Source organism: Schistocerca gregaria, chromosome 6 (assembly GCF_023897955.1).
Source record: "Schistocerca gregaria isolate iqSchGreg1 chromosome 6, iqSchGreg1.2, whole genome shotgun sequence".
Lineage (NCBI taxonomy): Eukaryota > Metazoa > Arthropoda > Insecta > Orthoptera > Acrididae > Schistocerca > Schistocerca gregaria.
The window spans coordinates 21,495,674-21,509,415 of NC_064925.1; positions in this window are offsets into that span (position 1 = coordinate 21,495,674).

The following is a 13,742-nucleotide window of genomic DNA, read 5'->3' on the forward strand; positions in this document are numbered from 1 at the left end:
GCTTTTGAGTCACATAAAGTATGTGTGTTAATTTTGACGCCACTAGCTCTGCATGTTGTCATGCAATTTCTTTACCTCTCAGAAATGATTATGACATAAAAGTGAAGTACGTGACGAGTGTGACGTTAGGAAAACATTAGGCAGCATGGAGAGATTCTGTATGGGACCACCCAACCCAAACGAGTATTGTGTGACGTGCTACCCGGCAGGTATTCACCGAGGTAGCCGGCTAGCTCAGTCGGTAGAGCGTCAGACTCTTAATCCCAGGGTCGTGGGTTCGAGCCACACGCTGGGCGTAACGGAATTTTGTTCCGCTGCAGATGTAAATTACCGTTTTTCTGATTAACGAGATGTAATGAAAATAGCAACTTTACACTTTGCCTCCGTCTCTGTCAGTTGCAATGAAACTGTATTTGAAGGTGAAGGAGATTTTGTAGACATGTGTGAAAGACATGTTCTGAAATGCAAGTGTTGTTGTTTGGAGAGCATATCGGTTACGTGTCAGATGTGTAGCCAAGCAGTAATGGGTCGCCATATCTGCAAATATTAGAAGCTAATATGAAGTGTTGTCAGCAGAAGTCTGATGATGCAGGCGACCGTAAGGCCGAAGTACGCAAGAGTACCGCTAGGCCGCGCCTCTTTAGCTCAGTGGTAGAGCACTGCTCTAATAAACCAGGTGTCGTAAGTTCCATCCTCACAGGAGAAAGATGAATTTTGGAAATCAGTAGCGCGTCGTGGCCGTATAGCAAACAGTATCTGTGATGACGAACAATTAGCGACAGGCGTTTTTTTAAGAATTACTCTCAGATGTGATTAAGGCGAATGGCGCAGATAAAGCATTTGCCAAAGCGGTACAGCATAAGGTGGGACGAGGCAGTCTGAATTACATTTTATGGATGTATTTCTCACATATCTCAGAGCCTCTCGCGGTCGTCGTCGTCGTCGTCGTCGTCGTCGTCGTCGTCGTCGTCGCCGCCGCCGCTGCTTCTGCAGAAGTAGCAAATGGCCATCGTAGCAAATGCGGCGAGGGACGCCCTGCCTTCGATTCCGAATGCACAAAGTGTGTGGTCTTGTTTCTCAGTCTATATTTGGTCGGTCTCGTAAGAGGTTGAATGTAACGAATGGGTGGGAAAGAGCAAGGGGCAGCGGATGTGTAGAACGAAAACACAAATCCTCAGGGGTGTGAGCGTTTCGGGATGAGTCGTATACATGTTATAGTTGGTCGTCATTGACCGTGTGGCCTAATGGATAAGGCGTCGGACTTCGGATCTGAAGATTACAGGTTCGAATGCTGTCACGCTCTTGTTTTTCCAGATCTGAAAAAGAAACATACCGTTTTCATGTAGCAATTGAGCAGTACGAAACCGTCTGAATGTTGCTGTTGACCATTTTTTGCTTGGAGATGCTCTTGAGCTTGAAACACACACAACAAGACCGGTGTTAACTAGCGAAATGGTCGGCAGAGTGCCGACACCACGAGTTTTGACTGGCAGTTGCACATCTAAAACAACGTAGGAAAGTAACTCGTTCGGCTTTTGAGTCACATAAAGTATGTGTGTTAATTTTGACGCCACTAGCTCTGCATGTTGTCATGCAATTTCTTTACCTCTCAGAAATGATTATGACATAAAAGTGAAGTACGTGACGAGTGTGACGTTAGGAAAACATTAGGCAGCATGGAGAGATTCTGTATGGGACCACCCAACCCAAACGAGTATTGTGTGACGTGCTACCCGGCAGGTATTCACCGAGGTAGCCGGCTAGCTCAGTCGGTAGAGCGTCAGACTCTTAATCCCAGGGTCGTGGGTTCGAGCCACACGCTGGGCGTAACGGAATTTTGTTCCGCTGCAGATGTAAATTACCGTTTTTCTGATTAACGAGATGTAATGAAAATAGCAACTTTACACTTTGCCTCCGTCTCTGTCAGTTGCAATGAAACTGTATTTGAAGGTGAAGGAGATTTTGTAGACATGTGTGAAAGACATGTTCTGAAATGCAAGTGTTGTTGTTTGGAGAGCATATCGGTTACGTGTCAGATGTGTAGCCAAGCAGTAATGGGTCGCCATATCTGCAAATATTAGAAGCTAATATGAAGTGTTGTCAGCAGAAGTCTGATGATGCAGGCGACCGTAAGGCCGAAGTACGCAAGAGTACCGCTAGGCCGCGCCTCTTTAGCTCAGTGGTAGAGCACTGCTCTAATAAACCAGGTGTCGTAAGTTCCATCCTCACAGGAGAAAGATGAATTTTGGAAATCAGTAGCGCGTCGTGGCCGTATAGCAAACAGTATCTGTGATGACGAACAATTAGCGACAGGCGTTTTTTTAAGAATTACTCTCAGATGTGATTAAGGCGAATGGCGCAGATAAAGCATTTCCCAAAGCGGTACAGCATAAGGTGGGACGAGGCAGTCTGAATTACATTTTATAGATGTATTTCTCACATATCTCAGAGCCTCTCGCGGTCGTCGTCGTCGTCGTCGTCGTCGCCGTCGCCGCTGCTTCTGCAGAAGTAGCAAATGGCCATCGTAGCAAATGCGGCGAGGGACGCCCTGCCTTCGATTCCGAATGCACAAAGTGTGTGGTCTTGTTTCTCAGTCTATATTTGGTCGGTCTCGTAAGAGGTTGAATGTAACGAATGGGTGGGAAAGAGCAAGGGGCAGCGGATGTGTAGAACGAAAACACAAATCCTCAGGGGTGTGAGCGTTTCGGGATGAGTCGTATACATGTTATAGTTGGTCGTCATTGACCGTGTGGCCTAATGGATAAGGCGTCGGACTTCGGATCTGAAGATTACAGGTTCGAATGCTGTCACGCTCTTGTTTTTCCAGATCTGAAAAAGAAACATACCGTTTTCATGTAGCAATTGAGCAGTGCGAAACCGTCTGAATGTTGCTGTTGACCATTTTTTGCTTGGAGATGCTCTTGAGCTTGAAACACACACAACAAGACCGGTGTTAACTAGCGAAATGGTCGGCAGAGTGCCGACACCACGAGTTTTGACTGGCAGTTGCACATCTAAAACAACGTAGGAAAGTAACTCGTTTGGCTTTTGAGTCACATAAAGTATGTGTGTTAATTTTGACGCCACTAGCTCTGCATGTTGTCATGCAATTTCTTTACCTCTCAGAAATGATTATGACATAAAAGTGAAGTACGTGACGAGTGTGACGTTAGGAAAACATTAGGCAGCATGGAGAGATTCTGTATGGGACCACCCAACCCAAACGAGTATTGTGTGACGTGCTACCCGGCAGGTATTCACCGAGGTAGCCGGCTAGCTCAGTCGGTAGAGCGTCAGACTCTTAATCCCAGGGTCGTGGGTTCGAGCCACACGCTGGGCGTAACGGAATTTTGTTCCGCTGCAGATGTAAATTACCGTTTTTCTGATTAACGAGATGTAATGAAAATAGCAACTTTACACTTTGCCTCCGTCTCTGTCAGTTGCAATGAAACTGTATTTGAAGGTGAAGGAGATTTTGTAGACATGTGTGAAAGACATGTTCTGAAATGCAAGTGTTGTTGTTTGGAGAGCATATCGGTTACGTGTCAGATGTGTAGCCAAGCAGTAATGGGTCGCCATATCTGCAAATATTAGAAGCTAATATGAAGTGTTGTCAGCAGAAGTCTGATGATGCAGGCGACCGTAAGGCCGAAGTATGCAAGAGTACCGCTAGGCCGCGCCTCTTTAGCTCAGTGGTAGAGCACTGCTCTAATAAACCAGGTGTCGTAAGTTCCATCCTCACAGGAGAAAGATGAATTTTGGAAATCAGTAGCGCGTCGTGGCCGTATAGCAAACAGTATCTGTGATGACGAACAATTAGCGACAGGCGTTTTTTTAAGAATTACTCTCAGATGTGATTAAGGCGAATGGCGCAGATAAAGCATTTCCCAAAGCGGTACAGCATAAGGTGGGACGAGGCAGTCTGAATTACATTTTATAGATGTATTTCTCACATATCTCAGAGCCTCTCGCGGTCGTCGTCGTCGTCGTCGTCGTCGTCGTCGCCGCCGCCGCTGCTTCTGCAGAAGTAGCAAACGGCCATCGTAGCAAATGCGGCGAGGGACGCCCTGCCTTCGATTCCGAATGCACAAAGTGTGTGGTCTTGTTTCTCAGTCTATATTTGGTCGGTCTCGTAAGAGGTTGAATGTAACGAATGGGTGGGAAAGAGCAAGGGGCAGCGGATGTGTAGAACGAAAACACAAATCCTCAGGGGTGTGAGCGTTTCGGGATGAGTCGTATACATGTTATAGTTGGTCGTCATTGACCGTGTGGCCTAATGGATAAGGCGTCGGACTTCGGATCTGAAGATTACAGGTTCGAATGCTGTCACGCTCTTGTTTTTCCAGATCTGAAAAAGAAACATACTGTTTTCATGTAGCAATTGAGCAGTACGAAACCGTCTGAATGTTGCTGTTGACCATTTTTTGCTTGGAGATGCTCTTGAGCTTGAAACACACACAACAAGACCGGTGTTAACTAGCGAAATGGTCGGCAGAGTGCCGACACCACGAGTTTTGACTGGCAGTTGCACATCTAAAACAACGTAGGAAAGTAACTCGTTCGGCTTTTGAGTCACATAAAGTATGTGTGTTAATTTTGACGCCACTAGCTCTGCATGTTGTCATGCAATTTCTTTACCTCTCAGAAATGATTATGACATAAAAGTGAAGTACGTGACGAGTGTGACGTTAGGAAAACATTAGGCAGCATGGAGAGATTCTGTATGGGACCACCCAACCCAAACGAGTATTGTGTGACGTGCTACCCGGCAGGTATTCACCGAGGTAGCCGGCTAGCTCAGTCGGTAGAGCGTCAGACTCTTAATCCCAGGGTCGTGGGTTCGAGCCACACGCTGGGCGTAACGGAATTTTGTTCCGCTGCAGATGTAAATTACCGTTTTTCTGATTAACGAGATGTAATGAAAATAGCAACTTTACACTTTGCCTCCGTCTCTGTCAGTTGCAATGAAACTGTATTTGAAGGTGAAGGAGATTTTGTAGACATGTGTGAAAGACATGTTCTGAAATGCAAGTGTTGTTGTTTGGAGAGCATATCGGTTACGTGTCAGATGTGTAGCCAAGCAGTAATGGGTCGCCATATCTGCAAATATTAGAAGCTAATATGAAGTGTTGTCAGCAGAAGTCTGATGATGCAGGCGACCGTAAGGCCGAAGTACGCAAGAGTACCGCTAGGCCGCGCCTCTTTAGCTCAGTGGTAGAGCACTGCTCTAATAAACCAGGTGTCGTAAGTTCCATCCTCACAGGAGAAAGATGAATTTTGGAAATCAGTAGCGCGTCGTGGCCGTATAGCAAACAGTATCTGTGATGACGAACAATTAGCGACAGGCGTTTTTTTAAGAATTACTCTCAGATGTGATTAAGGCGAATGGCGCAGATAAAGCATTTCCCAAAGCGGTACAGCATAAGGTGGGACGAGGCAGTCTGAATTACATTTTATAGATGTATTTCTCACATATCTCAGAGCCTCTCGCGGTCGTCGTCGTCGTCGTCGTCGTCGTCGTCGTCGCCGTCGCCGCTGCTTCTGCAGAAGTAGCAAATGGCCATCGTAGCAAATGCGGCGAGGGACGCCCTGCCTTCGATTCCGAATGCACAAAGTGTGTGGTCTTGTTTCTCAGTCTATATTTGGTCGGTCTCGTAAGAGGTTGAATGTAACGAATGGGTGGGAAAGAGCAAGGGGCAGCGGATGTGTAGAACGAAAACACAAATCCTCAGGGGTGTGAGCGTTTCGGGATGAGTCGTATACATGTTATAGTTGGTCGTCATTGACCGTGTGGCCTAATGGATAAGGCGTCGGACTTCGGATCTGAAGATTACAGGTTCGAATGCTGTCACGCTCTTGTTTTTCCAGATCTGAAAAAGAAACATACCGTTTTCATGTAGCAATTGAGCAGTACGAAACCGTCTGAATGTTGCTGTTGACCATTTTTTGCTTGGAGATGCTCTTGAGCTTGAAACACACACAACAAGACCGGTGTTAACTAGCGAAATGGTCGGCAGAGTGCCGACACCACGAGTTTTGACTGGCAGTTGCACATCTAAAACAACGTAGGAAAGTAACTCGTTCGGCTTTTGAGTCACATAAAGTATGTGTGTTAATTTTGACGCCACTAGCTCTGCATGTTGTCATGCAATTTCTTTACCTCTCAGAAATGATTATGACATAAAAGTGAAGTACGTGACGAGTGTGACGTTAGGAAAACATTAGGCAGCATGGAGAGATTCTGTATGGGACCACCCAACCCAAACGAGTATTGTGTGACGTGCTACCCGGCAGGTATTCACCGAGGTAGCCGGCTAGCTCAGTCGGTAGAGCGTCAGACTCTTAATCCCAGGGTCGTGGGTTCGAGCCACACGCTGGGCGTAACGGAATTTTGTTCCGCTGCAGATGTAAATTACCGTTTTTCTGATTAACGAGATGTAATGAAAATAGCAACTTTACACTTTGCCTCCGTCTCTGTCAGTTGCAATGAAACTGTATTTGAAGGTGAAGGAGATTTTGTAGACATGTGTGAAAGACATGTTCTGAAATGCAAGTGTTGTTGTTTGGAGAGCATATCGGTTACGTGTCAGATGTGTAGCCAAGCAGTAATGGGTCGCCATATCTGCAAATATTAGAAGCTAATATGAAGTGTTGTCAGCAGAAGTCTGATGATGCAGGCGACCGTAAGGCCGAAGTACGCAAGAGTACCGCTAGGCCGCGCCTCTTTAGCTCAGTGGTAGAGCACTGCTCTAATAAACCAGGTGTCGTAAGTTCCATCCTCACAGGAGAAAGATGAATTTTGGAAATCAGTAGCGCGTCGTGGCCGTATAGCAAACAGTATCTGTGATGACGAACAATTAGCGACAGGCGTTTTTTTAAGAATTACTCTCAGATGTGATTAAGGCGAATGGCGCAGATAAAGCATTTCCCAAAGCGGTACAGCATAAGGTGGGACGAGGCAGTCTGAATTACATTTTATAGATGTACTTCTCACATATCTCAGAGCCTCTCGCGGTCGTCGTCGTCGTCGTCGTCGTCGTCGTCGTCGCCGTCGCCGCTGCTTCTGCAGAAGTAGCAAATGGCCATCGTAGCAAATGCGGCGAGGGACGCCCTGCCTTCGATTCCGAATGCACAAAGTGTGTGGTCTTGTTTCTCAGTCTATATTTGGTCGGTCTCGTAAGAGGTTGAATGTAACGAATGGGTGGGAAAGAGCAAGGGGCAGCGGATGTGTAGAACGAAAACACAAATCCTCAGGGGTGTGAGCGTTTCGGGATGAGTCGTATACATGTTATAGTTGGTCGTCATTGACCGTGTGGCCTAATGGATAAGGCGTCGGACTTCGGATCTGAAGATTACAGGTTCGAATGCTGTCACGCTCTTGTTTTTCCAGATCTGAAAAAGAAACATACCGTTCTCATGTAGCAATTGAGCAGTACGAAACCGTCTGAATGTTGCTGTTGACCATTTTTTGCTTGGAGATGCTCTTGAGCTTGAAACACACACAACAAGACCGGTGTTAACTAGCGAAATGGTCGGCAGAGTGCCGACACCACGAGTTTTGACTGGCAGTTGCACATCTAAAACAACGTAGGAAAGTAACTCGTTTGGTTTTTGAGTCACATAAAGTATGTGTGTTAATTTTGACGCCACTAGCTCTGCATGTTGTCATGCAATTTCTTTACCTCTCAGAAATGATTATGACATAAAAGTGAAGTACGTGACGAGTGTGACGTTAGGAAAACATTAGGCAGCATGGAGAGATTCTGTATGGGACCACCCAACCCAAACGAGTATTGTGTGACGTGCTACCCGGCAGGTATTCACCGAGGTAGCCGGCTAGCTCAGTCGGTAGAGCGTCAGACTCTTAATCCCAGGGTCGTGGGTTCGAGCCACACGCTGGGCGTAACGGAATTTTGTTCCGCTGCAGATGTAAATTACCGTTTTTCTGATTAACGAGATGTAATGAAAATAGCAACTTTACACTTTGCCTCCGTCTCTGTCAGTTGCAATGAAACTGTATTTGAAGGTGAAGGAGATTTTGTAGACATGTGTGAAAGACATGTTCTGAAATGCAAGTGTTGTTGTTTGGAGAGCATATCGGTTACGTGTCAGATGTGTAGCCAAGCAGTAATGGGTCGCCATATCTGCAAATATTAGAAGCTAATATGAAGTGTTGTCAGCAGAAGTCTGATGATGCAGGCGACCGTAAGGCCGAAGTATGCAAGAGTACCGCTAGGCCGCGCCTCTTTAGCTCAGTGGTAGAGCACTGCTCTAATAAACCAGGTGTCGTAAGTTCCATCCTCACAGGAGAAAGATGAATTTTGGAAATCAGTAGCGCGTCGTGGCCGTATAGCAAACAGTATCTGTGATGACGAACAATTAGCGACAGGCGTTTTTTTAAGAATTACTCTCAGATGTGATTAAGGCGAATGGCGCAGATAAAGCATTTCCCAAAGCGGTACAGCATAAGGTGGGACGAGGCAGTCTGAATTACATTTTATAGATGTATTTCTCACATATCTCAGAGCCTCTCGCGGTCGTCGTCGTCGTCGTCGTCGTCGCCGCCGCCGCCGCTTCTGCAGAAGTAGCAAATGGCCATCGTAGCAAATGCGGCGAGGGACGCCCTGCCTTCGATTCCGAATGCACAAAGTGTGTGGTCTTGTTTCTCAGTCTATATTTGGTCGGTCTCGTAAGAGGTTGAATGTAACGAATGGGTGGGAAAGAGCAAGGGGCAGCGGATGTGTAGAACGAAAACACAAATCCTCAGGGGTGTGAGCGTTTCGGGAAGAGTCGTATACATGTTATAGTTGGTCGTCATTGACCGTGTGGCCTAATGGATAAGGCGTCGGACTTCGGATCTGAAGATTACAGGTTCGAATGCTGTCACGCTCTTGTTTTTCCAGATCTGAAAAAGAAACATACCGTTTTCATGTAGCAATTGAGCAGTACGAAACCGTCTGAATGTTGCTGTTGACCATTTTTTGCTTGGAGATGCTCTTGAGCTTGAAACACACACAACAAGACCGGTGTTAACTAGCGAAATGGTCGGCAGAGTGCCGACACCACGAGTTTTGACTGGCAGTTGCACATCTAAAACAACGTAGGAAAGTAACTCGTTCGGCTTTTGAGTCACATAAAGTATGTGTGTTAATTTTGACGCCACTAGCTCTGCATGTTGTCATGCAATTTCTTTACCTCTCAGAAATGATTATGACATAAAAGTGAAGTACGTGACGAGTGTGACGTTAGGAAAACATTAGGCAGCATGGAGAGATTCTGTATGGGACCACCCAACCCAAACGAGTATTGTGTGACGTGCTACCCGGCAGGTATTCACCGAGGTAGCCGGCTAGCTCAGTCGGTAGAGCGTCAGACTGTTAATCCCAGGGTCGTGGGTTCGAGCCACACGCTGGGCGTAACGGAATTTTGTTCCGCTGCAGATGTAAATTACCGTTTTTCTGATTAACGAGATGTAATGAAAATAGCAACTTTACACTTTGCCTCCGTCTCTGTCAGTTGCAATGAAACTGTATTTGAAGGTGAAGGAGATTTTGTAGACATGTGTGAAAGACATGTTCTGAAATGCAAGTGTTGTTGTTTGGAGAGCATATCGGTTACGTGTCAGATGTGTAGCCAAGCAGTAATGGGTCGCCATATCTGCAAATATTAGAAGCTAATATGAAGTGTTGTCAGCAGAAGTCTGATGATGCAGGCGACCGTAAGGCCGAAGTACGCAAGAGTACCGCTAGGCCGCGCCTCTTTAGCTCAGTGGTAGAGCACTGCTCTAATAAACCAGGTGTCGTAAGTTCCATCCTCACAGGAGAAAGATGAATTTTGGAAATCAGTAGCGCGTCGTGGCCGTATAGCAAACAGTATCTGTGATGACGAACAATTAGCGACAGGCGTTTTTTTAAGAATTACTCTCAGATGTGATTAAGGCGAATGGCGCAGATAAAGCATTTCCCAAAGCGGTACAGCATAAGGTGGGACGAGGCAGTCTGAATTACATTTTATAGATGTATTTCTCACATATCTCAGAGCCTCTCGCGGTCGTCGTCGTCGTCGTCGTCGTCGTCGTCGTCGTCGCCGCCGCCGCCGCTTCTGCAGAAGTAGCAAATGGCCATCGTAGCAAATGCGGCGAGGGACGCCCTGCCTTCGATTCCGAATGCACAAAGTGTGTGGTCTTGTTTCTCAGTCTATATTTGGTCGGTCTCGTAAGAGGTTGAATGTAACGAATGGGTGGGAAAGAGCAAGGGGCAGCGGATGTGTAGAACGAAAACACAAATCCTCAGGGGTGTGAGCGTTTCGGGATGAGTCGTATACATGTTATAGTTGGTCGTCATTGACCGTGTGGCCTAATGGATAAGGCGTCGGACTTCGGATCTGAAGATAACAGGTTCGAATGCTGTCACGCTCTTGTTTTTCCAGATCTGAAAAAGAAACATACCGTTTTCATGTAGCAATTGAGCAGTACGAAACCGTCTGAATGTTGCTGTTGACCATTTTTTGCTTGGAGATGCTCTTGAGCTTGAAACACACACAACAAGACCGGTGTTAACTAGCGAAATGGTCGGCAGAGTGCCGACACCACGAGTTTTGACTGGCAGTTGCACATCTAAAACAACGTAGGAAAGTAACTCGTTCGGCTTTTGAGTCACATAAAGTATGTGTGTTAATTTTGACGCCACTAGCTCTGCATGTTGTCATGCAATTTCTTTACCTCTCAGAAATGATTATGACATAAAAGTGAAGTACGTGACGAGTGTGACGTTAGGAAAACATTAGGCAGCATGGAGAGATTCTGTATGGGACCACCCAACCCAAACGAGTATTGTGTGACGTGCTACCCGGCAGGTATTCACCGAGGTAGCCGGCTAGCTCAGTCGGTAGAGCGTCAGACTCTTAATCCCAGCGTCGTGGGTTCGAGCCACACGCTGGGCGTAACGGAATTTTGTTCCGCTGCAGATGTAAATTACCGTTTTTCTGATTAACGAGATGTAATGGAAATAGCAACTTTAAACTTTGCCTCCGTCTCTGTCAGTTGCAATGAAACTGTATTTGAAGATGAAGGAGATTTTGTAGACATGTGTGAAAGACATGTTCTGAAATGCAAGTGTTGTTGTTTGGAGAGCATATCGGTTACGTGTCAGATGTGTAGCCAAGCAGTAATGGGTCGCCATATCTGCAAATATTAGAAGCTAATATGAAGTGTTGTCAGCAGAAGTCTGATGATGCAGGCGACCGTAAGGCCGAAGTACGCAAGAGTACCGCTAGGCCGCGCCTCTTTAGCTCAGTGGTAGAGCACTGCTCTAATAAACCAGGTGTCGTAAGTTCCATCCTCACAGGAGAAAGATGAATTTTGGAAATCAGTAGCGCGTCGTGGCCGTATAGCAAACAGTATCTGTGATGACGAACAATTAGCGACAGGCGTTTTTTTAAGAATTACTCTCAGATGTGATTAAGGCGAATGGCGCAGATAAAGCATTTCCCAAAGCGGTACAGCATAAGGTGGGACGAGGCAGTCTGAATTACATTTTATAGATGTATTTCTCACATATCTCAGAGCCTCTCGCGGTCGTCGTCGTCGTCGTCGTCGTCGTCGTCGTCGCCGCCGCCGCCGCTTCTGCAGAAGTAGCAAATGGCCATCGTAGCAAATGCGGCGAGGGACGCCCTGCCTTCGATTCCGAATGCACAAAGTGTGTGGTCTTGTTTCTCAGTCTATATTTGGTCGGTCTCGTAAGAGGTTGAATGTAACGAATGGGTGGGAAAGAGCAAGGGGCAGCGGATGTGTAGAACGAAAACACAAATCCTCAGGGGTGTGAGCGTTTCGGGATGAGTCGTATACATGTTATAGTTGGTCGTCATTGACCGTGTGGCCTAATGGATAAGGCGTCGGACTTCGGATCTGAAGATAACAGGTTCGAATGCTGTCACGCTCTTGTTTTTCCAGATCTGAAAAAGAAACATACCGTTTTCATGTAGCAATTGAGCAGTACGAAACCGTCTGAATGTTGCTGTTGACCATTTTTTGCTTGGAGATGCTCTTGAGCTTGAAACACACACAACAAGACCGGTGTTAACTAGCGAAATGGTCGGCAGAGTGCCGACACCACGAGTTTTGACTGGCAGTTGCACATCTAAAACAACGTAGGAAAGTAACTCGTTCGGCTTTTGAGTCACATAAAGTATGTGTGTTAATTTTGACGCCACTAGCTCTGCATGTTGTCATGCAATTTCTTTACCTCTCAGAAATGATTATGACATAAAAGTGAAGTACGTGACGAGTGTGACGTTAGGAAAACATTAGGCAGCATGGACAGATTCTGTATGGGACCACCCAACCCAAACGAGTATTGTGTGACGTGCTACCCGGCAGGTATTCACCGAGGTAGCCGGCTAGCTCAGTCGGTAGAGCGTCAGACTCTTAATCCCAGGGTCGTGGGTTCGAGCCACACGCTGGGCGTAACGGAATTTTGTTCCGCTGCAGATGTAAATTACCGTTTTTCTGATTAACGAGATGTAATGAAAATAGCAACTTTACACTTTGCCTCCGTCTCTGTCAGTTGCAATGAAACTGTATTTGAAGGTGAAGGAGATTTTGTAGACATGTGTGAAAGACATGTTCTGAAATGCAAGTGTTGTTGTTTGGAGAGCATATCGGTTACGTGTCAGATGTGTAGCCAAGCAGTAATGGGTCGCCATATCTGCAAATATTAGAAGCTAATATGAAGTGTTGTCAGCAGAAGTCTGATGATGCAGGCGACCGTAAGGCCGAAGTACGCAAGAGTACCGCTAGGCCGCGCCTCTTTAGCACAGTGGTAGAGCACTGCTCTAATAAACCAGGTGTCGTAAGTTCCATCCTCACAGGAGAAAGATGAATTTTGGAAATCAGTAGCGCGTCGTGGCCGTATAGCAAACAGTATCTGTGATGACGAACAATTAGCGACAGGCGTTTTTTTAAGAATTACTCTCAGATGTGATTAAGGCGAATGGCGCAGATAAAGCATTTCCCAAAGCGGTACAGCATAAGGTGGGACGAGGCAGTCTGAATTACATTTTATAGATGTATTTCTCACATATCTCAGAGCCTCTCGCGGTCGTCGTCGTCGTCGTCGTCGTCGTCGTCGTCGTCGTCGCCGCCGCTGCTTCTGCAGAAGTAGCAAATGGCCATCGTAGCAAATGCGGCGAGGGACGCCCTGCCTTCGATTCCGAATGCACAAAGTGTGTGGTCTTGTTTCTCAGTCTATATTTGGTCGGTCTCGTAAGAGGTTGAATGTAACGAATGGGTGGGAAAGAGCAAGGGGCAGCGGATGTGTAGAACGAAAACACAAATCCTCAGGGGTGTGAGCGTTTCGGGAAGAGTCGTATACATGTTACAGTTGGTCGTCATTGACCGTGTGGCCTAATGGATAAGGCGTCGGACTTCGGATCTGAAGATTACAGGTTCGAATGCTGTCATGCTCTTGTTTTTCCAGTTCTGAAAAAGAAACATACCGTTCTCATGTAGCAATTGAGCAGTACGAAACCGTCTGAATGTTGCTGTTGACCATTTTTTGCTTGGAGATGCTCTTGAGCTTGAAACACACACAACAAGACCGGTGTTAACTAGCGAAATGGTCGGCAGAGTGCCGACACCACGAGTTTTGACTGGCAGTTGCACATCTAAAACAACGTAGGAAAGTAACTCGTTCGGCTTTTGAGTCACATAAAGTATGTGTGTTAATTTTGACGCCACTAGCTCT